The 25,717-nt window shown below is 38.9% G+C and overlaps 1 protein-coding gene across 1 annotated transcript in view; it reads right to left on the bottom strand.

Moving 5' to 3' along the window:
- Positions 1–25,717, bottom strand: part of ZNF536 (zinc finger protein 536) — a gene marked incomplete at its 3' end in the record, with an annotated part of 50,311 nt that overhangs the window by 24,549 nt on the left and 45 nt on the right. The window contains exon 1 of the mRNA XM_061364290.1: positions 25,667–25,717. This exon is cut by the window's right edge and continues 45 nt beyond it. The remainder of the gene's footprint in view (positions 1–25,666) is intronic.

The raw sequence follows: 25,717 nt of genomic DNA, 5'->3' as shown, positions 1-25,717 counted from the left end.
AAGATCCCAACATGACAGCATGAAATGTGATGAGTGCCTTCTCTAATGTAGATTTGCTAATAGTCTAGTGAATTTTATAATCTAGTCTTTTGTAATGAAAAGACAATCCACTTTACAGTGTCAAAAACCTCTTCCATAAGCTAATAACCAACCCTTGTACACAGTCCTTCTGAATGTGACCATGTGAGGATTGACAGTTTTGTCACAACTGTGCTGGTGCCTCTATCATGACTGATTTCATTCAAGTACAGAGAAAAAACCCAAACATTCTTACCTTTTCGACTAAGAGGAAGATAGAGAGGGAAATGTCAGAATGAAGCCTTTACTACAGCCTCTTTTCAGAAATACCCACCTAAATTTGGGTTTGAAGTCTACATAGACATTCTGTCCAAAGGTAATTTAACTGAGAGCCCAAGGAAAATACTTCCCCATCTGGCAGCGACTGTTGCTCCAAGCTGTGTCCAGATGATTCCTTCCACCCTTACCCTCCAAAACCAGAATGACTATAAAAAATTTAACCATGCTTTTAACTTAGCTTAAGAAAAAAAAATCTTCCGACCATGGTTGAAGCCAAATGGCCCTTCAGGCTACTACTGAAGAATCAATTACATTAGCTGTAAGCCTAAGAGAGTCCTGGGGACAATCAGTCAGAGCCATAATAGCTGTGAGGGAATTGTTAAGCAAATTGAGGGATTCTTTAGGTAATTGGGATTGGACAACCAGGTCATACTTAATTTGAAGCATCCATTCCATACAAGTGCTTCAGAGGTATAGCAGGAACTACAGACAGTAAAGTCTAATTGTGCTGCTACTAACCCAGAGCTTTTAAAGGCACCCCCCCACACCCCCCACACCCCCCCCCTTCTTGTGCATAATATTTAATAGGATTGTGCTCACTTTCTGCAGAGGAGAATTCAAGCAGCTCCTGCAGGGTCAGATCCAGGAACTGAGAGCCAAGGCTCCACAGCCTTCTGGGACCACTGAGTGCTTATTCACAGCAGAGGCAGGGACACTACATGCTCAGGGTTTCCTACCAAAACTGAGAAGGAAAGAAAATTGGACAATTCGCTGCTTTCTTTAAGACAGTCCAAAGATAGTAAGGGGAGGTATGCTCTTCTATCTTTGATTTTGACCTCGCATTTAGCATGCCAAATGTATGCTTAACTACAAATTCTGGTCTTCCAAAGACACTTGCGACTTCTGCTTCAAGCCCTGAAGGGGGGTTTATGGGGAACAAATTTCACAGACAAGAAAACTGTCAGTTATGGGAGGTGGGTCTGAAGGGCCTGGGCAGAGACCTTGGATAAACTGGCTTTTTCACAACAGTTAAACAGGGTACTATTCCAAAAGCAAAAGGCTTTCAATTTCTGCCTTGCTCACTGATACAACTTCCAGAAAAAAACAACAAGAACAACAACAACAAAACACCTGAGGTACACTTAAAGTTCATTGTCATGTCCAGTTTGCTTCTGGAGAAACCTGTTGCAAGAAGCTACTACTGCTAGTATTTTTTTGCTTCTCCAGAGAGAAGCAAATCATTTGCATTGATACAAGGATTGCAGTCCCAAGAGAAACTAATTCTTTGTTGGACTGCCCTGAAGTTCCACAAGGTAGACAAAATAAGCCAGCAAACATGGCCCTAAAAGTGCCAACACCAAAGCTGACAAATACATCCTTTTGTCTCCTTTCCCTCAGATTCATTTCTGGAACTAATTTGAGGGGGAAAAAAAAAAGTAATTCTGGGTCTTCTGGCAAAGAGTACCTAAAATAATTGCCCAGAATGGAAGATTCTACCACTGCCACATTTCTTTGGCAAGGCAAGAGAAAAACTAGGAAGAGAGGGATAAAGAACAGAACCTGGATGGCTGAAGGGTGCCAAAGCAAGAGCTTTATGCCAGTTGCCATTCTGCTTGAAATCTGCACTGAGAAGCCCAGTGGTCTCTGCTCCCAGCAAGCTGGCCGTGGCTTAGAAGAGTTGGCTAGAAAAGACTCTGGCAGCACAGCTGATGACAGCAAAAACTCAGAGCAGCAGACGGGCCAATAGCCAATTGGTAGAGGTCAGGAATATCTGATCATGCACACTTCTGCCATGACAGAGATCTCCTTGAGTACAAATCCAGCCTATTTCATGCTCCTGTTTTAGAGGATGTTTTAACTGCTTATCAAGTCAGTTAGCATTTTTCTAGCCTTGACAGAACACGAGCCAACAACAGACACCGGATGCAATTCTACCTCTAATGGCTGGAGTTGTGACATGATCTGTTCAGCCAGGCTGTGGCTTTCTGAAGTTATCTAGCAGAATGCCAGCAGTCACCCAGCAACAGCAGCTTCTAAATGGGGAAACCACATCAAACAAACAAAGTAAAATCCCTGGTCTGGAACATACTGCCTTAACTGAAGGGAGTCTTTCCACTCCACACACTACCCTAACACCAATTTAGGTGAGTGAGTAGGCAAACAGTGTCCCATGAGACTAGTTAAACAGGCTATACTATACCAGCTCAATTGCCTGGACAACATCAGGAGTCAAAGCCTGGGGAGCACTTGAGGAGCTTAGCAAATAACCCATCTACAGAAATAATCATCATCAAAAACAGTCATCCACAAAATTTTTGCTAATCAGTACTTTGAAAAATGAGCCATCACTTTTATAAAGATAAGGGGTGGGAATTCAATCTATGTCATAGCTATGGAAATGTCCATCGCTTTGGACTACAGGGATTGCTGAGAGCACAGAACATGGACTTAGTGTGCTGTAGAAATGGTCTTTTGACTACAACTCTGCAAAGAAATCTATTTTGCATGTAGAAAGAAAGCTTAAATGAAAAAATGGTGCCAGAAGCAACTTTAAGAGACCTTGCTTGGTACAACCTGGTGAAACTTCAGGAACAGTAAAGACAGTCAAATCAGTACCCACAAGTAAAACATTCACAAGATGACTGGTAATTATCTAGCCTCTTACAAGTCCCAAATCAACACAGGAAGCAGTATGATACTAAGCATACACTCAGCAACTAAATAATTGGGAAAAAAATAATATTAATTAATACAAATCTGTATGTTTACAACAGACTGTGGTTCTGTGACATTTACTAACCAACTCTGAAGCAGCAGGAGTTTGGAAGTCCTGTACAATATGCTTGCTTTCTACTGCTGCATCCTCACAGCCATTTCTCATGGTATGTAGTAGATGTGTTTTACAGAGGCTACTTACAAAGAATATACAGAGAGGCTGCACACTGACTGTCAAGACTAGAAACACCAGGTATCTCAATGATGCATTCATATGGCTATTAGTGGTAAAGAAGACTTCAGCCTCTTCTGCTGGAGGGGACTCTGATAGAAAGTATCTGAGCACCATGGAACACTTCTATTCAATGAATTAAAGGCAAAATTCCAGATTCCTTGTTCAGGATAGCAGTACTGTTTGAAATTCTGACTTCATATGTGTCTTTCAGTCTTGTATTTTATGAGTGCTGCTTTACTTTAGAATAAGGTATGTTCAAAATTGAAATGCCACCTGGGAGAAGCTTAACTCAGCCACAACAGGGTGCTTTTTGCCCATCAGAAGAACAGAAAGTATGGACCCAAAAATGGCAGCTTCAACCACAGCTGATGACATCAGGACACATGTGGAGTTAACTGGTGTAGACACTGGGAGATCCAAACTGCTTCCACCCTGGTCCATTTCTGATACCAGCAGACTATCTCACTACATTACTGCACTTCAGAGTCAGACTTCAGCTGCCTTTCGTGTCCGGTCACAGTGGGCATGGAGAAGAGGGAGATTTGCTTTGACACCCAGGAATAACTGCATCACCTTGGGAGACTGCATTTCAACTTTTGCTTCTGATTATAATTACTTGGTAATGATCACGTCCCCTTTAGCTTAATTTAAAATGTTTCTGAATTGGAGAGATGAATGACTGGAATTATCTGGGAAGAGCTGGAGTAATGGGGGAAAGACATAAAAGAACTTCCGCTCTTTCAATTCCTACAGTTGGCAAAACATTAAGTAAATATTGCAAACTAATTTCACTCACAGTGGTAACTTTTGTAAGTGTAACCTGTAACCAGTTATAACCATAATGTTGCCAGGTCCACACTAATTGCTAACTGTTGTGACGAATACATGATGTTTAACTTTTGATATAGGGAAGGGAGGAGAAACATGGCACTGTTTGAGCTTACCACACATTACTGCTCTTCCTATATAATATCTTCTTACACCCTGCAAGGCATAACTGCGAAGTGATATTGGAGCCTCAGCACTGAGCTACCTGTTAGATTCATTTGGAGTTACAGCAACAGTGAGAAGAAGGAAGCAAAACCAAAAGATAAAATTGAAGGAAAGTGAATTCTATTTAGAAGACAAGAGTTCTGGAGAGACGTGAATGTCAGAGTCTCACATTCCACTGCTGCCTCTTTCAGGTAGACTGTTCTCTTTTCATTTCCACACAACAGAATACAATTACCTTAAAGAACAAAGTGTTAGTTAAAAATCATAAAAAGAAAGACACTTTACATACTTGTCCAGAGCTGAGGTTAGGGTTTGGCAGTGCCCTGCTCACATCATGCACAAAGCCCCTCTCAGGAAGTGTCAGGAACAATGCTCCTGCTCCTGCACCCATTGGGCTTCCACACTGCCTTGCACTACCAAGAACAGCCTGGATAATCCAGAGTCATGGAGGTAAAATATCTTCTGATTAATGAATGCATTGAAATTTCACAGCCCAAAAAACCTTTTGCATTGCTGGTTCTTCCCCAGGTGATACTGATATTGTGATTTACGATGCTTCATTATTGATATATCTCTAATGAAAAGTATGGTGAAATCTCTCAAGCAGCGTCTGAACCCTAGTTCAGCCACACTGGACAGACAGAATGTCTGGCCTGATGTCTTCTTTCATCACTTTCATTTATCCCATTTTATGAGCTTTCAAGAAGATGGCTGTCTTTACTTTCCTCTGAATGAGAGAGATTATTCAAGAACAGGATATAAAACTGACCAGTAAAGCAAGGAGCAGCTGCTATAACCAAATTAATGATGACAGTGCAACCATCAAAGAGAACTAAGACATTTCTAGTACCTGCTATCTAGCCATAATCTTGGATATTCAGTATGTTTTAAGTGCACAAGCTTAATTTGTTCTTGCACACATTATGAAAGCAAATCTAATGAAAGACCACTATGCAGATGCATATTCAAGTGCAATCAGCTACCTACCAAAAACATGCTAGGCCATGAAACCAGTACAGTCAACTTAATCTAAAGAGACATGTTAGATGCTTTTTCCACAGACCCTTAGTCTTAAGAATAGTCTTTATGCATATAAGAAATCCAATGGTGTTTACAAGAACAATGGTTTGCAGCACTGGGCAATAAAGGCCGAGATTCTCTTTGCAAACAGATAAATATTTGTTCACTGATACTGTGTGGCCATCCACCCAAATAATATCAGTGTGCATGTAAAACAGGGCACGTTTCGCCAGTTGCTTTATTTCACCAGTTGCTGGAACTATAATATCTGTTTCCTTTTCTTCCTTTCTAAGCTCACTAGTCCATAAGAGCAAAAACCAGTCTGCACTGATATTGGGACTAAGTACCTAAGTATTATTTTTCCAAATTGAAGCCAAATTGTTGCTCATGTGTACATCCCCCACCCCAACATCAGGAATGGGTTTAGACCCAGATGTCAGACAACAGGACGTAAGAATATGCTAGAAGCACTGTCAAAAACTCAGATTAATATTCAGAAGATCTCATCTTACACACACTCTCTTGCACATACTTGCTTTCACTCTAATTCCTACTATGCCACGAATGCTGGAATGTTCTCATTAAACCCCTATAAATACTAAGGTGACTTAAGCAGGGAGATTACACTGGAAACTCACAACTAATTTTAAAGTGTATAAAAGAATAAGGAAGCCAACCAATATAAGTGCATTGTTTACTTACACTACCAAATCAAAATTAAACAGCATATATCACCTCTACTGTACTGGAATGGCAGCACCCATTGCTTCTAAAAAGAATATCAATAATAATAAGAATTATTATAAAGTTTAAAAGTACAGAACATATGGAGCTGCAAGAATGTATATGAATAACAGCACCAATTAAGAGGGGTTTATAATGCTTTTAACAAATAAGTATCAAATGCCACAAGCCTTCATTTAGGTTTCAAAGTTTGAAATTAATAACCATGAACAATGAAGACCACAACACAGAGACTGCATATTCTGGACATGCCAGAGGTGCTTATAAAGCCCACTGGTGGCTTAAAGGCTCATACCAAAGTGCTGATAAGGCTTTATTACCCATCCTTCATAAAGCAGTGTTACAATCAGACTAACTTCATTTACACTCCAGCTGGTTGTGCTGGTATATAATCAGAATGGGGGTGAACCTTGTTAGCAAGTAACATTTGAAGTATGGAATGGACAGAGAGAGAACCCACCTGGACCCAAAAAGGGTGCAATTCATACCACAAAACCATCGTGAAGAGAGAACAAGAAGCTGGCTGCTGAGATTTGAGATCAGGATGGCACTGGTGCTGGGGTTAGCTGCCCACAGGCTTCCTGTGGCCCTGACAAGGGTTGCTCCTACATGGCAGCTGGCAGTGTCTACCCGTGCAACTTCCTCCAGCCCTGCAATGCAGCCCGGCAGCCTCCGAGCTCTCCTTGTTCTCAAATGTACCTTTTTCTTCTTTTATGATCAATAGTCCCAGGAGAGACTTCAGAGAAAATGTTGGCCTCAAGTATTCAAAATACTCAAGAGTTAAGTCTGGCATTTTTAGAATACCTGCGGGTAGTCTGGCAAATCAAGTATCCCACATTCACCCATCTCTAATGATGATTATTATGCACCAACAGCTGTCTACAGTTCAATGGACGAGGATCTAATTGATCTCATTAGCTCCCCCCATATAAAGTGAAGAGTATTCCTGCTCTGTGGGTCTGGGGATCCTATGCTGACTGAGGGTCTTGTGCTGAAAACCTGGAAATACAGTGGTAGTGCTTTTAGCTTGTTTTCAGCTGGTCAAAATCCACAGAAACAAACATCTTGTAATATACTGTATAATATATTACAATGTGCTTTTTGTCTTACCAGTTTAATACTGAATAGCTGTGATAGCATTCATATGAATATCAATTTTGTAATAAAAAGCAAGAGAGTGGTGTATTAGTTATGCGTTCTTTTGTTACTCTTAGTCTTTAATTATTATTATTAATGCTATTATGTCCAATTTCCCCTCACCTCGCTCGCCCTCGCAGTCTCCACTGTGGTGCCCTGTCTCAGGCAGCAAGCTCCTGCTGGAGCCAACAACAATGTTACCCAATTAACCCTCTGGCAGGATACGCTACAGTATATAAATGGTGTTGCTTCCTCTCCTACAAGTCTCTGAACATCATTCCTGTCCTGCTCCTTATTACACAGCCAGGGACCTGAACCACTTCCTTTGGCGTGGGCTGCCCACCTGGCTCACTGGTCCTGTGCATGGTCTGCCATGTAGCACATAGAGCCGAAATATTTATGCTTGTGTGAGATGTATTTCAGATTTTAAAAGTTACATTCCTCCCAAAATAGAAAAGCTATTTGCAGAAACAAAAGGTCTGAGTCCATCTCTTTTGGATGGGTGTAGATCCTCTGTCTTTAGTAAAGTTATACCTGATTTATAACTGTATGAGAGGAGATTCTGGCCCATAATATAATATGAAATGCTCGGCTTTCTGCAGTTTGCTTATTCATAAAGATTAGTCCAATGTCACTGTGGAAAAGAAGCAATGAAAAATACCTATTACTCTGCAGCTATGCAAGTGCCAACTCTCTCTTGTTTTTCTAAGAATACCACTGTTCATTTGCTAGTCTACAGCAGATATATTTTTAACATAAAAACACTATATTTAATTGGTTATGGATCTCAGTTCTTTCAGCACTACTGGAAATCACACAAAAACACATTAGTACAGAGCAATTAGTGCAATAGCAGTAAACAACTAAGGCACTATTAAGCTGTGGGTGATTAAATAGTATTACTTCTTTATTTTTTATGATATTAGACTTAGAGAAGATTTTAAACATATATTGCCATTAATATTAATAAATGATATGAAGAGCAGGTGTCTAACTTTCTTAAAACAATTTTCATCAGGGCACTTCAGTATATAAGAAGGATTTTCTTTTAATAGAAGAGCTTTCTCTTTATCCAGTGTATCACACGATTTCTTATCTCCCTACACTGAGACATTTATACAATAATATTATTTAATGGGAGTTATGAAATCACACACTGTTCCTTCAGAAAATAATACCCATATCTTCACCACCAAGGAACAAAGAGCTACCAAACTCCTCAAATAATATGCAATTATTTATATCCATGCAAAGAACAAACTGAAATTTGACAAATTTACTACAGTGAGCTATAACAAACACTGTGATAAGTCAGCTTGAATGGCAGTAACCTTTAGGCAACATAAAAGACATGAATCTGACCCAAGGACAGAACCCTTGTGGCATACCTTTTTAATCTGCCTAGCCCTCACAATCTCTCTGGACTCTGCACTTGTTTATAGATCATCCTCATGGTCTGGCACATCTTTTCCTCGGCATCTGATTAAGTTAACAATGTGCTGCTATTTGCATGCAGATTTGCCAGGCCTTTCTCTACAGCTGCTCCCAAAGACTTGGTCTTTCTCTGTAATGTGATAGCACAGCAGTCAGTAAATGCAATCTTTGTCAAACCCAGGTGTGCTCTTGATTTGGTTCTCATTCGTTCCAAGCAATTTTTCTTTCTGTAGCATTTATAGGGCTCTATTATAGTATAGCCACATCTGGAGCTAAAATTCTTCTATTAATTATATACTTTTACCACTATAAAGACAAATTCAGAGACAGCTACTAACATTTTTGTTGTTGTTCTTATTCCCTTTTTGACAGCCTGTATTTTATTTCTGTAGAAATTTAATTTTTAAAGCAGCATTCCTGATTTTTATTTCTATAAAAACATTAATGCAATCACGAAATCTAAATATTTAGTACCCCTAGCCTAAAAACGTGCTATCAATAGCAAGATGAAGTTTTAAGCTTTTTTTTAACCTTTCAATAATTTGCATGCAAATAAGATACAATGTCTCTGTCTCAACAGAAGAGTTACTAGTAGTTACAGATACTTGGGAAAGAAAGAAAGAAAGCAATTAAACAAAACCCCAAAAACTTACTTAGTTCCCTAGTGCCCACGGGTTCACATCGCAGAATCACCAAACCATTTGTTCCCTCCACAGTCAAAAAGCAGAATCAAATTTGATCAGCATGGTGACTTAAATGCTGTATTTTCTTTGTGCAACGAGGGTAATTTTTCAAGATCAGGTTTGAAGTAGATTAGTGCAGAAATATGAGCTAAGCCTTCACTCTTATCATCCGAGTATGGATAAAGGATGTATTCACCCAGGAGCACTGCAAGTTATTTTCTAAGAAAATTTTTCCTACCTGGTTTTTTTTTTATTTTTATGTATGTGAGTACAGAGATCATCGCAGTGAAGTAACAAATGGAGACCAGCAAACAGTTTTGACAAGTGAATATTCAGTGCATAAATGTACTTTCAAGAGGAAATACCAGAAATCTTATTTCTTAATTTTAAATCTAATTTGTGCTGCAAAAGGTAGGCTTCTTTGCTAGGTAAATACCTGCACATTAGAAGAGGTCAATGAGCTTTGAAATCACAGGAGCACTACAAAGAAATACCCACCCCTCAAATGGGGAATGAATTCCATGTGACCAAATCATCCTTAGGTGGTCTCCTCTAACCCCTGGTCAAGTAAGGTTAATGTGGACACAGTGTGCTGAGATCATGAGGTTAGTATGAATTCTTTTAAAAGGGAGTACAAATGGCAAACTTTTTCCTTAATCATACTTCTGGTTTCTTTTCACTGATTTTTTACATATTTGTATTAAAATAAAAAAAATAATGCAAGCATTCCTTGCCTGTGCAGCTGAATTCACTGAAGCACTGATGATTTCTGAACCCTTTTTCTTTAATAAAATTAGGAATAAAAATATCAAACTAGCTTTACTCATGAAAAAGAAAATACAGCTGTTATGTTCCTCGTGGATTTTTAAAACTATTCTATTGAGGAAATAGCTTTTATTTATTTATAGCATATTTTATCTTCCTAAATCACTTATTTCAGATTATTAGTTTGGCCTTATGCACACAAACTCCTTTGCACGCACATGCACATACACATACACACACATATATACACATGCAAAATGGTAAAAGAATCAGCAGCCAGAAGCTGTGTAACCAGATTACATCACAAGTTACAATGGAAATAAATAAAAGAAAATCTCTTTTGCTTCCATAGTGAGGTATTTTAGTGGTGCTGGTTTGACTTTTGGCCCACACACATATGCCAATGGCAAGGCTAACTCTAGGGACTAACAAAAAAGAATGTGTGTTCACAGCTGTACAGTACACCAATACAGATTACATGTTTTCAGTGTTGCGGCCACAACAGAATGCTAATTAACATACTGGAGTGATGAGAACGGCTGTAAGGGCCTTATTGTTCCATTATTTCATGCAGCCCAGCTGCCTTTGTTTATGTCACTTATCCTCTTGTGCCACAGGTTTTTACTCCAAAAATACTATCCCAATACAACGTTAATATTTAAAAAACAAAGAGGTGGCAGATTGTCATTTTTGTGTCAGTCTCAAACTGCAGAACTGTTAAGCTGTTCTGGTTCAGTATTTAGAAATAATTTAACAGCCATATTCAGACACTGCCTGCATTCTAACATAATGGCTGAATACTTGAACCAAGCAAATGCATAACTATCCTGACATCACTTATGAGATTTAGATTGGTCAGTTAATGGAAGTCTTTACCAGAATCAATACCATAACAGCTTCTTGAAATGAACGTGATTTTTTACACAGAGTGCTGTGAACAATAAGTACAGAAATATCCTACCTTTGTATACAGCATAAAGGAACTGGGATTTGAAATTAAGAAGCAATTACAGTTTTTTGCAAAGTAATGTTACAGTTGATTATTAGAAATAAACACATACAAAATAAGCACTTTTTAATAAATAGCTAGAGAATATTAAAATTCCACAATCCTGTTATTCCTTTTTTTCTGACTTTTTTAACAGCCATTTTATCTGCTCACTTGGTTATCATGTTGCTGTTAAGGATTAATATTGATGATTGTTGCCAACAATGGTTAAATATTGCAGAAAAAGACTTTTTATGAAGGAGATGTAGCCCTATCTGACTGTAAGCAATATTAGTTATGCCTGCTGCTTTGACTTATTTGATGGATTTATGAAAAAAGTGATGTTAAATGCCATAATTATTCTTACTTGTATTACAGAAGTGATTGGATGTCTTGTCTGATTTTGGCCATATTCAGATCTGGAACCCTGTACTGCAGCTAAGGAGACAATAACTTCCTAGTACAAAAGAAGAAAATGGTCCCTATCCATGGAAGCTCATGACTGTCAGCTCTGATCCCAAAAGCATTGATGTTTCTGAACAGAGGAATCCACCAGCATAGACCCATGGACTTCTGTGAAACCACACACCAGGCTAAGTTTACTTAGAGATTTAAAGAAACTAGTTTTTATTGAGTGAGTAGCAACAAGTGTGCAACTTAAGGTGCAAAAAGTGTGGAACAAGGGGAGAAAGAAAAAAAAAGCCCAAATAAAACCAGGATGATGGTGGTGGTAAGTGCAATATAGTGGTAGGAAGCTTAATGTACTGCTACCTGGTTACAAGTCAAAGTTGCTTTTCCCCATTTACTTGGAATTAAAAAAAAAAAAAAAAAAAAAGGGAAACATTAAAGATAAAGAGGTTTCAAAACACTTTATTCAATCAGTCTGCCTGTAAATGCTGTCAGATTGAGCTTAGCTAGACCCTGAGATGTTAATGGTGCATTTCTTCCTCAATTGATAAAACAAGAAAATATTCTAGTTCCAGTTTTACAAGTTTAGCTTTATCAAAAATGAGTGAGAGCCCTAACAACATAACTGTCACCTCAGATCTACCCAGCAACCAAGCCATCTCCCTCATCATAGACACACTGTTGTTATTCATGAAGCACACAAAAATCCTAAAACCAACCAATTTAGTGAAAAAGCCTTAGTTGCTTTTTAATGAGTTTAACTGGTAATCTCAGATAAATGTGGAACTGCTTGAAATATCTGCTTATGTAAGGCAGTAATGAGAGGATTTAGAGTTTTCTGCAGCCTACACAGCTTACAGGTGTAGTACAATCTGATGTATAGTAGTTTCTCGGCTACAACCATTCCCCTACTGTGGACAGAACGTAGATTTTTGTTAACTAGATCCAGGAGCTTGCTAAATTACCCAGATGCTCTTTGCATAAGCCCCCATCTAGTTTATATACCAATAATAGTAATAAAATTTGTATACCAGCAACCCAGTCTATTATTGTGTTCCTCACTCAAAGCAAAAGTGGGCCACTTTTAGTTCAGCTACATTCCTGGATAATGTCCCAGGATTTGTCCCTTCCTAAAACTGTAAAAACATTATAAAAAGATACAAGTACATGCATAATTAATGGCGTTTTGTGTTGTTTTCCAATAGGATGATCTGGTATTTTATCATACAGGCACATAATATCATAAGCTGATCAGCTGGGAATGCATTGGAAAGTTCGATTTTTATTCATGCTGATTTCCCACCATAAAGCAACACCTAGTTGCAGTCACAAAATGAGGTACTGCCAATGGCCTCCTAACAAATTCCGCATGCTTCAAGCTTAGGTACTAAAACTCTTCCCTCCCGATGATCCAGTTATGAATTTATTCTAAGAAATAGCATTTAATTCTGGCATCAGATAAAATTGTTTACAGTATGTAGTAGGTGCGTTGTTAAAATTGTGATAGTCTAGGAACAACAAGTGTAACACAAAAATGCAATAGCTTTTACCAGACCAGCCAATATCACTGAGGGGACAAAAAAGAGCCCAAAACAACAAACACAAGATGTGGGGACCAGAAAAACAATTTGCTTGCTCTAAAATACAGCAATTTTTTCCCTGCAGAGATATTTGTTGGTTTACTAAAATGTTACATCTCTATAAACTCTGGCTTTTTGAAAGTACATTATAAAAAATAATTGTAAAATTAACACCTAAAAACTCCACACCAAGAAAGCAAATCACTAGAGCTTACACTGTGACTTCCTTGAAGATCAGAAAAACCTGCCATGACTGGGCTGTATCATTACTTCATAACTTTTAGTGAACAACTTCTTTCAATCTTAGCTTATGAAATCCTATATAAATTAACTCCTGTAGCTTTGGCTGATAAAAATAACAGCAACAAGGCACTAAAATGCTAATAAACTGATTACAAGGTCATGTAAATGGACATGCATATAGCTGCTGGGCATACTGTGTAAGTAACTTCAGGTGCAAATCATAAAACACTGCAGCTTGTGTGTTAAGCACAGGCAGCTACAAAAAAGAGTTATCAAGTTTCAAAAATATATATCCTCTCTGCATTTAATTAGGCAATTCACTTAAAATTATTCCCATTATAATTGTAGTTTTTAATTTGCTTTTAGAACCAAGTTTACCAAAGCCCATGAATTTTTTAACAGTGGCTCTAACTCTGCAAGAAAACCTTGCCAGCTTACACAGGATCTGCAAGACTCTTCTTTATTATTTATCTACATTTCATATAGAGCATCCTCAGCTTACAAACACATTTTCAAATCAACCCTCAAAAAATGGTACTTCTGTTTTCATAGTCACTCCCAGACAATCCTTAGCAAAAAACAGACTTAGGCTGAAAATCCTCCTGTGCAGACAAACCAGTACAGGCACTATATAGCTGTCACAAGGCTGACAGCTTATTGTATGGAGGAGATCATACCTTCCCACAGAACATCCCATGGGAAAAGCTGGGAATGAAAGAAATCCTGATGTGATCCATTCAACTGAGCAAGGCAGCAGTTGCCTTCTGCTGAGAGGACTAACCTGTTAGCCTCATTAAACCTCATATTGAATTCTCTCCCAGCCCTCTTCTCCCCAGAACATCTCCTACAGACACACTGCTCATGCCCAAGACCCCAGCGTCCCCCTGCTCTATGTTGTCACGTGCCACACAGAGCAGTCAGTTTAGTCTGGGATGCAGTAGACACTCCAGTTGTACATGTCACAGGGCAGGGAAACGGCTGTGGCATGGCACAGATGACTGCCTCTGGAAAGCACACTCTTCAGCAACAGCCTAGCATCATGGCCCTCTCCTCTCCAGCAAAACTTGCAGCAGCTCCGCAAGGGGAGCAGACAGCAAGTCAAGGACATCTGCATGGGGGCTTTGTGCCTCCATACAAACTCTAATCCAATTACAGCCATGCTTTCATGGATCCTTAAGAGGCTACAAGAAAAAGATGGCTTAACACTTGAGCTGCATTCCATTTTCCTGGTATTCGTGGACCAGAAGTTCATTATTTGCAGCTTCGTATAGTTCCCAACCCACCCATCCCTACCTGCCAGCCCCCACTCCTTCCTCCCACAGAGCTCCATCATCAAGCAGTTCTTCATATGTTTGCCAGAGACCTGCTTTGTTCTGCATCCAATTCCAAGTGGATGTACATAATAATTTCATTCCCATGCCTGCATTTTCCACCTGGGAAATTGAATCCTTTATGCCATTAGCCTTCTATATTGTCCTTAGACTGTATGGAAAAGCTTCCATAGTAGTCCAGAAAATAGAAGCTTTCTGCAGAAGCTGGGTCTGCCATCTGCAAGAATATGCTTTTCTGTATCAGGATTCCCCTTCTCTGGGACAAAAAGCCCTGTTGCATTTCAGTTCCCTAGTGCAAAAATCAGGATTTCCAGACTTTTAAATTATGCCATACAGAGCAGAAGGCATTCCCTTCGCCTTAGAAAATCCCAAGACCAAGGGAAACTTGGGGCTGGATTCTGTAGATGAAAAAGTGTCACTCTGATCAGGACCACCATGCCCTGGACGATCCTTGGTAGGCATCTTCTTTCCACCCTGAACCACAGGAAATGTGATGGCTTCGTATTTTCTTTGTTAATTTTTGCTTAAGTTGCTAACCTTAGTTTTAGGTTTTACTTGAATTAGGGGTTCAAAAGAACCTAAAGTTCTGCAGAAGTCTATTGAAGTTGGCACAAATTCAGCAATACTGCACTGCTGAACTGACCCAGCTGCAGTTCAACCATTGATGTTCAACACCGCATTCCCTCTAGCCAACTGAGTTTTTTCCAGTGCTCACAGAACACCCAAAGCATGCACTATTAATCAACTAATGTAAACCCTGTTCTGCCTTATTATATTACAGGCACTGGATTTCAGTGTTTGGTGGTATGATCTTGTTGCTTTAGAGCCATATTTTTCAAGATAACACTGCTTCAGTTGGGATGGATTTGTGAATTGTCAAGCATAAAGCACACATCAGCCTTTTAAAGCAAGCAACTGACATTACCATAACCCTGTCAACTAATGTATATGAAGTTATACTTTCAAATACTCAGACATACCTGAGTGCTCAAAATCCCTTATTTTAAGAACAACAAAATAATAAAAATAATAATAACTATAGCAATAACTGCTTAGTATTTTTATGACAAAAGTGCTGAAAAGACATTAACTAATTAGTGCTCACAACACCCATGTGAGGCAGAAAAGTATCATTATCCACATGCTACAGATGGAAAACTGACAATGTGGAGTTACCTGCCTTCCCGAGACATGCATGAGGGGATAATCACTTAATGCAAATCCATCAAAAACCCTGTGGGAAAGCACAATGGTCACACAGGTTCAGTTTCCTTTTTGAGGGCTCTGACGCAGTGAGCATGGATCTTGGAGAGAAGCAGTGTGGAGAGGAGTGGGACAGACAGATGTACCATGCATCTAGAAACTGTACAGCGAGGAGGGAGACACAGCTGTACAGATCATTAAAGGCAGCCTTGTTATTTGAGCTTGACACCTTTCTCTAGAACATCACTCACGGTGATGGGGTTGTGAAGCCAGGATAGAAAGCCAAGTGGCTTCTGCAGAGGAAGACACCTGTACTGAACTGAAATGAATATACAGCTTTTGCAGCACAAGCTTTCACCACATACTTAAGATTCTCATGAAACATTTGGCATTTCCTATACTTCCTTCGCATCTCTGAGGAGTCACGTAGGCTGGGTTTCTTGCACTTGGTACTTTCTAACAATAGCTCACCAATAGCTCACTTAGTGGATTTTTTTTTTTCCCCTGTAAGATTGTTTGCTCAATTCTGTATAACCAAGAGGTTTGGGTGACTTGCATAAAGCATGGATAAAACTACTGCTACCAATCACAGTCAGAGGCTGATCAAAGCCAACATTCATTAACTTTGAACACAAAATTGTCTGAATCCATCAGTAACTGCAATGGTGCATAATTAGAGGAGGCATCGCCTATTTCAAAAGCCATGTTATCTAGCTGGACCATTGAGCAGTAGAGAAAAGTAAAGAGTAGCAAAATCTCGTATGAAAGAATGAAAAAAACCACAGTGATTTCACTCATTATGCATGGCACAAGTTATCTCAAACAGTAACATTGATAATAGGGGCCTTTATTTAGAGAGTGCTGAGCTTCAGCAATTCCCATTCACTTTAGGTGGAATTGAGGGTGCTCAGCAGGACTGAGAAAAACAGTGACCAGATAAACTCTGTAGTGTGTGGTCCAGGAAGCTGGAGAGTGCCTCGATAAAAAGGAAGAACCACAATTAAATACAAACTTAATGGAACACGGACTGCTAGGATCCCGTGTTCTCCCCAGCAGCACTTCTAACAGAGTGAAACGGAGCAACAGTAATTTAAGCTTTATTCCATCTAGACTCCCTTCCACATAAATAGTCTATGAAAAATAACAGCAAAGCTATCAGTCCCAGGGAAGAAAATGCTTTGAAGGAAACCTAAACAAAAGTTTTACTTCAAATTAGAGATGAAGAGATAGTCAGAACCATTTCTCACATACCTTCACTGATGATACAAATTTTTTTTTGCTGCATGTTGCTCCTGCCCTTTTGCATTTGATCTTTGAGTACTCCAGCAAACCAGCTTCACTAGTAGGAACACGTAAGGAAAAAAGGAGCTACAGTGATTTGCCTGAGCTATATATTAGAGTGTAACATTGAAAAAATGGTAATTCCTGATGGTGTGTGGCTGGTGCAAGAGGCTGGCTGTATCTCCCCTGTTAGCAGAGCACTCGCTCAAAATGGTTATGTGGGCTCCAGTGCGGGCCTGGAGCAGGGCATTCACTATGCCAGCAGGATGAGGAAATAAATAGACCCTTCTGAGGTCCACAGGAGTACTGCCATTGACCCCATCCAGCAAGTGCATGATGCAACTCAAAAGCACCTAAAGCGGGGAAGAAGGTATGAACTGACTCGTAGTTTTATTGGGTTTGTTGCTAATAAAGCAAAACCCCAAGGAGAGGCTTGAATTTTTAGTCTATTTAGTATAGATTTTCTTTTACAGAGTTTTCAGATAAGCATCTGCTTCCAGTTACAGCTTTTAGCCAATGAGGAAGCGTAAACAAGAGCACATGACTCCTGTAACTAATCAGCATGGTGAATATTTACAACAAACTGTTTACAATGCAAACAATCAGCAGCCCAAGCATTGCTTCATGAAGAACACTGCAAATAATTTTGAGCAACAAAGCAACATGAGAAAATGCCTATCTGCTCTCAGACAATTTGTGAACAAAATAAATTACTCCCCAAACTCACATAATTTCAGGTCTTTTAGGATCTTTGCCACTGAAGTCAATGACAGATTTGCCATCAACTTTTACACAAGAAAGCACCCAATATTTAACAGGGAAATATGCTCTCAATTTTTTACATTAAATTGAGTATCACAACCCACCCCAGAAGCAGCCTGTCATTAACAACCATACACAGACCACCAGGAGCCCTGCTTAGGAAATTTTTACCCTTCTCAGAGGGTACCCTTACCCAATGAGTTCAGAATATTTTGCAAAGCCTTCGAACTCCTAAATAATCTGATTTAATTTTATTTACAGGCTGAAATTAAGTATCTTGGTAATGCACTGACTACAGAAAAGACTGGAATCAAGTCTCCAAGCAAATTCAGAATCCAACATCATTCTTCCCTTGCACAGGCAATGAAATTTATAGGTCATACAAATTAAGTCAACTTTGTCTCATACTTAAGATGTACAGCCAACTAAACTTCCAAAAAAGAACTGGGCACTGAACAGAGTCAATTAGAAACTGTGGTTAGACAGGTTCCATACTGATTCAATGCTAATTCTAGCTACTTCTGGTATCTCTCCAGTGCTGCCTCCTAATGGATAAACACCAGACTCCATATGAATGTCCACTGACCCACCAGCGTCACGTCAGACAATACTGCCAACAGTTATAAATTTTAGAACCTTTCTATTTTTCCATGGAATCAACATGGTTTCTAATCTCAGTACAGAAAACAGCCTGTAGTTAGTACACTTTCCAGGAAAGCCATGTGTGTACGCATGCTGAGGGCCAAAGAAGACACTGACTGTAAGATGTATGACATAAAGTAGCAGAGGAGTGAGTCTGATAATTAAGAATCCATGATTTCTTTAGCATGCATAACAGAGTAACCCACTTTTGTTTCCCCAGTATCGCTAACCAATTTATAATGACAGCAAGAGTAACACACTTATCCATTGGACAGAGAGTTACAATGAACAGCATGTATTCAAGTTTTAACCACCAACTTAGATATATTGTAGCTCCTCATCTATGAAAACGAGGGCCAGTTGAAAAACAACCATATTCTGGATCAACTGCTTTACCCTACAGAGTCAGTTTGATCTATTCACTGACAAATAAAAACGTAAGTGCAAAAGAAAGGCACATTAAAAATGTTGACAGCCTGGTTGAGGCTATCATTTAAATACCATGAGAACTCATTTCTTCTTGCACACCCTAATACTAACCCCAAGAAAGATTTCCTATTACAAGCTATTGGGGGGGGGGGGGGGAAAGGCAAACATTCTTACATAAAACCCAATCAAGCTCCAGTTAACTGAGAGAATACAGCATTGAGGCTTATGCCCACAAACACACACACACACACAAAAAAGAAAAAAAGAAAAAGACAACCCCAAACACCAAAAAACACCCAACCAGCAATGGCATTATTATATAGACCCAAAGATAGTCACATAAGCATACACACAAAAAGATTTTTGTATGGCATGCCCTGTATAGTGAGAAGGGTTAAATTTATGTTCCATTACTAGCCTTTCCCCCCCTTCTTTTTTTTTTTTTTTCAGTTTCATCTTCTCAGTAAAACACATAACTTAAAATGAAATCAAATATTAAAAATGACAGACTATATAAGTGCTGTGAGTAACTTCAGGTCACGGAGGGAGGGAAATGCAGGCAAGTTGTCAGGCACTATCTGTCAGAGTGAATTAGAAACAATCAACAGAGACTGAAAGGGAAGGTGATTGTTATTAAGCAGCAGGGCTGTGAGCAAGCTACCCAGATGTGGTCATGCATATAAAGAACAGGAAACAGCAGTTTAATTCAGGAAGCACTGGCGAATAGGGCAGCACAAAGGATAAAAGTCCTTTGTCGCTAATAAGCTGGAAGTTACTTTGATAACAGCAGGGTTAGACTCTAGAATAAAACACATTTCTTTCACTACCATACACCATTAATATCACAGATATGTGGTCAAAAGAAATGCACTGCACAAGTACAGATTAGTTGCAGGGCCTCAACATCAACAGCAACACAATGCCTGTGCTCATATTATCAATTAGGTAAACTCTTTTGACTACCATCTAAAGAACAGGTCAATGTTAATGACTTAAACACAAAATGCCAAGGTTCCAAAAAATGTGATTTTGCAAATTAAAAATAATAAGGACACTATTGTTCCAAAAGTGCTACAACTGAATGGTTTTTGTGTTGTGTTTTTCCTTTTTAGCCCATGGGAAAGGTGAATAATTGGTAACAGTCTGAATATAATGAAGTCCATTTATGCAGTGACTAAAAATAATTTTACAAGCAGACAAGGCTTGATTTCATAAAAAAAAAAAAAAATGTTACTTATGCAGGCATTCTGAAATTATCCTGCAGTACTTTCAGGCAAGAGTGACAGCAGTTGTGCAAACAATACAGAGATTACAGAAATAAAAACAAATACCATTACACACAAAAAATCCAAGTTACACGTGATTGGGATTAAGCAAGTATGCTGATATGAGCAAAATCAAGTCTCAATCTAAAGGAGAACAACTCTTCTACACCAAAGATGGCCTGGACACTTTCTAAATTAGAACTAATTCTGTATTTTACTCCCTATTAAGAGAAGAAGCCTGGTGAGCAGGCTCTGAAGAAAATTCAGGGAGCCCTTAAAGGTTCTGTGCAACACTTCCAGCTCGAGTTAAACGATGTGGAACTGAAGGGAGACTTCACAGTCTTTGTGCCAGCTCCCTGAACAAGACAAAATTTCATTCTGAGAAATTTCAGAGACTAGCTGATGTACGAAGCATTATAAGGTCTGGAGCAAAATCAGCCCTACCACATGTAGGTGCAGGCTAAATGTACCTAACTGTTGGAAGAATAAGCTTGTCAGTAATATTTCTCAGTTTTCTTCTTCACAACTTCAGAATTTCCAAAGCAACATTGGTTTATTAGTTTTTATGAAGAAGTTGTATCTTCCTGAAGAAGGCTCATCATGTACCAAGAGATGTTACTCATTTGATACTGGCCCAGTTAGAATTAAAGCAAATACCTGCTATGCCTGAACTCATAAAGGTGTCTGATGGACAGGTAAAGACCCCTAATATTTCACGAAGTCTTAAGACAAAGGTGTTCCTTATCAACTGACAGGCAAACTCAAGTGGCACACTGAGATCTGGGAAATCTGTCCCTCCTGGCCATATTCCTCTGCTTTGTAAAATTAGTAGTCCAAAGTAGAAGAGGGATGCACCAGCTCCATTCTGAGGGACCTTCTCTGAGTTGCTTTGATACACCTCTTCTGAACATGTTCTGAACGCAAAAGATATCCTCCTTTGAGAAGCCAGTGCTCGCCATTAGAAACTTTCCTTACCAAAGGATTAAGATCCCCCACTGTTGCTCACAGGGGAAGAGGAACAGGACCAGGCATACCATTAGCAGTCCATGGTAAGTTGCTTAGTTATGTGACCCAAACCTGCCAAATCTAATGAAGTAACCTACCAATTTCCAAATCCCACAACAAGCTGGTATCTTGTATGTCCAGCAAATTCAAAGCATTCCAGATTTGGAATCCAGCATGCTGGATTTACTATGCACACACAGCTCTAGCACATGCAATGAGGCTGACATAGTTGGGATGCAAAGCATATACGTATCAATCACACATGCACAGCAGCTTTGCAAAGAAATGTATTGGACCTGCCAGTATGAGGTTGTATCTGATGCTCTTTCGCTTCCCAGGAGCATCTGAGGAAACATGGGTACATGGGGCAAAACCTACCATTCCCAGACCATGCAAAGTTCCTGGAGCTATCCTTTTCAGAACCAGTTCAGCAGTATACTGCAAAATATACACATACTCTAAAATGATTATTTAAAATAGGATAAAATCATACTGTGCTTCACAGGCATTTCTGAAGAAATCATGCTCAATCTAAATAAGCCATATATGACGGCTGAGAATGTATAAATGACACCACACATCAATAAACTAAACACTTAAGTAGTAATTTAAAAGACAGAATGCATTTCCAAATTTTAGAAATAAATCCAGTAAGTTCTATTATATTACACATTAACAATATAAATATTTTAATATACTGTAAAATGTATGTGTTCAATGACTCATGGTAGGTTTGTGTGCTGTGGACAACTGTCTTAACAATGATGTTTATGTGGTCATAACTAAGTTTTTAATTTAACACCCCATTAAGATGAGGTGAGAGGATTCACACCTCTGTCAGCACTATTGTTTCAAGTCCATCTCCATCTGGGTGCAGATTCAACAAGACACAATTTCCCCGATTTACAATGCTGTCACCCTGGAAGAGCAAACCACTTGCTCCTCTTCCCTCATGAACACACAATGAAAATGCAGGTGTCCGATCCAGTGTATTTGTTAATGCCACATCACTCACTAACATGCAGTAAATACCGAATGAATACAGCAGTATTTTCATTAGCTGGAGACATTTCTGGAGAGAGAATTTAGTCTTCCTGCTACACATTTCAGAAAAGAAAGATACTAAGTAAAATGCAAAATGTCTTTTTGAAACTAAGGGCAGACAGTCCAAAATTTTACCAAGATAAAATACACGTGCATGTAAAATGAAAATCCGTCCACAGGTAAATTAATTTCCATGGATTTTTAGTTGTTTCAGTCTGCCATCAAAACTTCCCAGTTTGAAGGCAGAAGTGAGTATTCAGCATACCACAGAACAGCCCCAGAAACTTCAGAGCAAAGCCAAAAGCTTCTACATCTCCTTGGGTTCTTTGCAATGAAGACAGTGTTGTGAGATGCAGATCAACTTAGTTCATACAACTATCGAGGACAGCTATGGATATTCAGCACCTATACTGCCTGGGCCTTCAGGCAGGGCCCTTTTGCACTGAAGATAAATCCTACTGTGTTTCTGCCACTGGCAGTCTTCTGACAGAGAAAAAGCCATAATTCAGTTGCTCTCAGCTGCAGCCATGAATGGCAGGGAATAAAAAGGTGAACTTCCACCATGCAAAGTGGGATCCTGCTGTGCACAAGCTCCTTGTGCATCAGTGGGCGCAAAGCCCAAAGAGGTCCCCATGGTCACATGAATCTTTGAGTGGGTTCTGGGGTGCAGGCCCAAAACTTCCTAGACTCAGAAGACAACAGCAGCCATGGGAATGACACCAGGAAGCCTAGAGAACAGGTCTGTCCCTCCCTGATCCTGCAGCTGTTCAGGTGCTCTACAACCAACCATGAGGATTTTGTCTTCTGCATAACATGGGGAATTTGCCTCCTGCACTAATTCTGCCCCTTCTGAATGTAGAAACTTCAGAATGTGAGCAGGGCACAGGTGATGGGTCTATTCAGGATAGTACTAGATTTTGCTTCTTTTCCTGGGTCTCAGAAAATCTACATTGTTGAGTAGCTTGTTACCAAATCAGGCACTTATTGTATGTACAGATTACATAAACAAGAAGGTCAATTTTGTTTCAAACCTATATGAATATGGTTCTGGGAGTGAATTAACTACTGATTGAAAAGTTACACATTTTCAGCTAGCTAATCATATTTTATTTCACTGCATGCAGACAGCAGTGCAATGAAATTAGATGTTTGTTTGTACATTTTGGAAAATGTTTTAACTTCAAGACTATAGAAAAAAAAAACAGGAAAAATTTAATGTATGTCCAGGTGAGACTGCTAAGGTGAAAATAATCAGGTGATAATAACTGAGTATACCTCACCAAAACAGAATTGCTTTCCCCTGATTTTTGACCATGGTTTTTCCTCAAAGCATGATCACCCTCCATCACAAATTCTTATTTTGAAACATAGCCTTATCTCTCATAGCATAAAAACAGTCTCACAGACCTAATGTTGCATTTGTTTACCCAGTATAGAAATACAAATACAAATGCTTTAACAAGCTTTTCTTACATCAGCTGACTGGTAAGAATACATACAGTAACAGTACTACTTTTTATGTAGAGAAGATACGGTATTTTACATAATTTTGGTCCAAATACATATTACCAGGTCATAAATATCTATTAGACTTGAATCCTACCTCAATATAGGTACTATGTATATTGAAAACATACGATTAATTCGGAACCATTTATTTTCTTAAGACAGACAGCTGTAAAAAGATACCAAAGATTACGAAACATTCATCTGTGAGAGGGGGGAGGACTGTGGTACTTCTACAATCCCTTATTGTTCTATCATATCTAATCCACAGTACTAGCGCCCATAATGATTCCCAACTGGTAAATGAACTACTTTGAACATCCCTGAAGCAGAATTGCTACCCACTAATGTATCAGCTAAATGTTAGAAGACTCCTAACTCCCCCATCTGTGTTTTACCTCCCCAGAGGGTAAATACATTGAACAGTGATTCCCTTGCCTGGCACACACTTTCCAAACCTTACTGGCAACTGTTGTGATTTCCAGTCCAAGCAGCTCTGCAGTCAAAATCACCGGTTTTATATGCTGCAAGGAACTAAACACCTACCTTATTAAAATACTGCCCTCAAAACACACTGTAGTTATGCATTGCCACTGTAATTGTTACCAGTGTAGTGCTGATAACATTATGGGTTACAGCTAATATCACGCTATTGAATTAGTACATCTTTTATAGTTAACTTCAGGAAATTTACTGGAATTAGGAATTAATTGTTTTGGGGGGGTTTAGGAAAAAGAAGTATCTGTAAAAAGTAAATTAAAATGCAGAGTACTGCATATTTCCCAGGCTATAGGGAAGAAATGTGTGTGTGTGTGTGTGTGTGTATGTGTGAACAAACAAACAAACCAAAACAACAAAACACTAAAATATTCTATCTGTTCTGTTCTGAACTACCATGTCACCCAGACGCATGTAACTACAGCTTATTGATGACTGGTTATGAAGAAGTTAATAGTTCTAACTATACAGCTAAAGGCTGAGGGATGAGGCTTGAAGGACAAATACAAGATATTTCTACTTTTCTTGTCATTTGCAATTTATCCACATCCTTCTACTTTTTCTTATTACAGGCCACTTGCCTTTATTTTTCCTCAGTGTCCACTCATCTAATATGAGGATAGTGTTATCACCCACTGCACCCTGATGTTTATTAATAATACCTCAATAAAATAATAATAAAGTCTAATTGAGAATCACTTTTATCAACTTTGCTACATTGCCATCTATCTGAGGTTCTCAACAGCAAAGATTTAAATGTTTCATTTTATTTTTAACTTTCCCTTTTCCACATTTCAGTAATGTCAGGCAAAGAGGTATGGTTTTACTATCTGAACGAATCATGGTGCAGAATAATTTATGACTTAGGCTTGGGCTTTCAGAAAAGCTATTTCAAATCTTCACTTTGATTTAGTTGTATCAAAACTACTCAAAGTAACAGCAGTGGCTTCTTGGAACCAGAATATGTTAACTGTTCCTCAATATTTCTGAACTAATGGGTTATGTTTATTTGCTAGGAAACTTTGTACAGCTCCCTCATCCTACTACACCCAAAAGGTCTGATCAGCTAACACTGTTACATGGGGGGGGTTCCAATTTCTTTCCCCCCAAACCCTAAAAAAAAATAAAAATAAAATCCATGAATACAAGAGAGGCAAACATTTTGTTTAATCATCCATGTACTAATTCAGAAGTTTGAAGGGACTCCAGTAACTTGGCATATGACAGTATCTGCAGTTGTTACACACATAAAGCCCCCACCCCTCTCAAAACAATTCTTCAATGAAAAAGAGGGGAAAAGAGGCTGTGGGAGAATAGAGGGGAACTCTTTCTATTGGTAGTCTTGAGGAGAGATTCACTTGACCAAGGAATTTCAGGATGGAGACCCTAAACCATAACAGGATGATCCATTTATGGCTTAATATACGGTGTAAAGTATGCTAATATAGCAAATCTTACCTTAGCAGCTTAACTGCATACTTTTTAAGGACTGTCAGTCAGCTTAGAAAA

Source organism: Neopsephotus bourkii, unplaced genomic scaffold (genome assembly GCF_033783945.1).
Source record: "Neopsephotus bourkii isolate Nb327-2 ecotype Australia unplaced genomic scaffold, CSIRO-AGI_Nbou_v1 NB_1204, whole genome shotgun sequence".
Taxonomy (NCBI): Eukaryota; Metazoa; Chordata; class Aves; order Psittaciformes; family Psittacidae; genus Neopsephotus; species Neopsephotus bourkii.
This window is presented reverse-complemented; position numbering and strand designations above follow the sequence as displayed.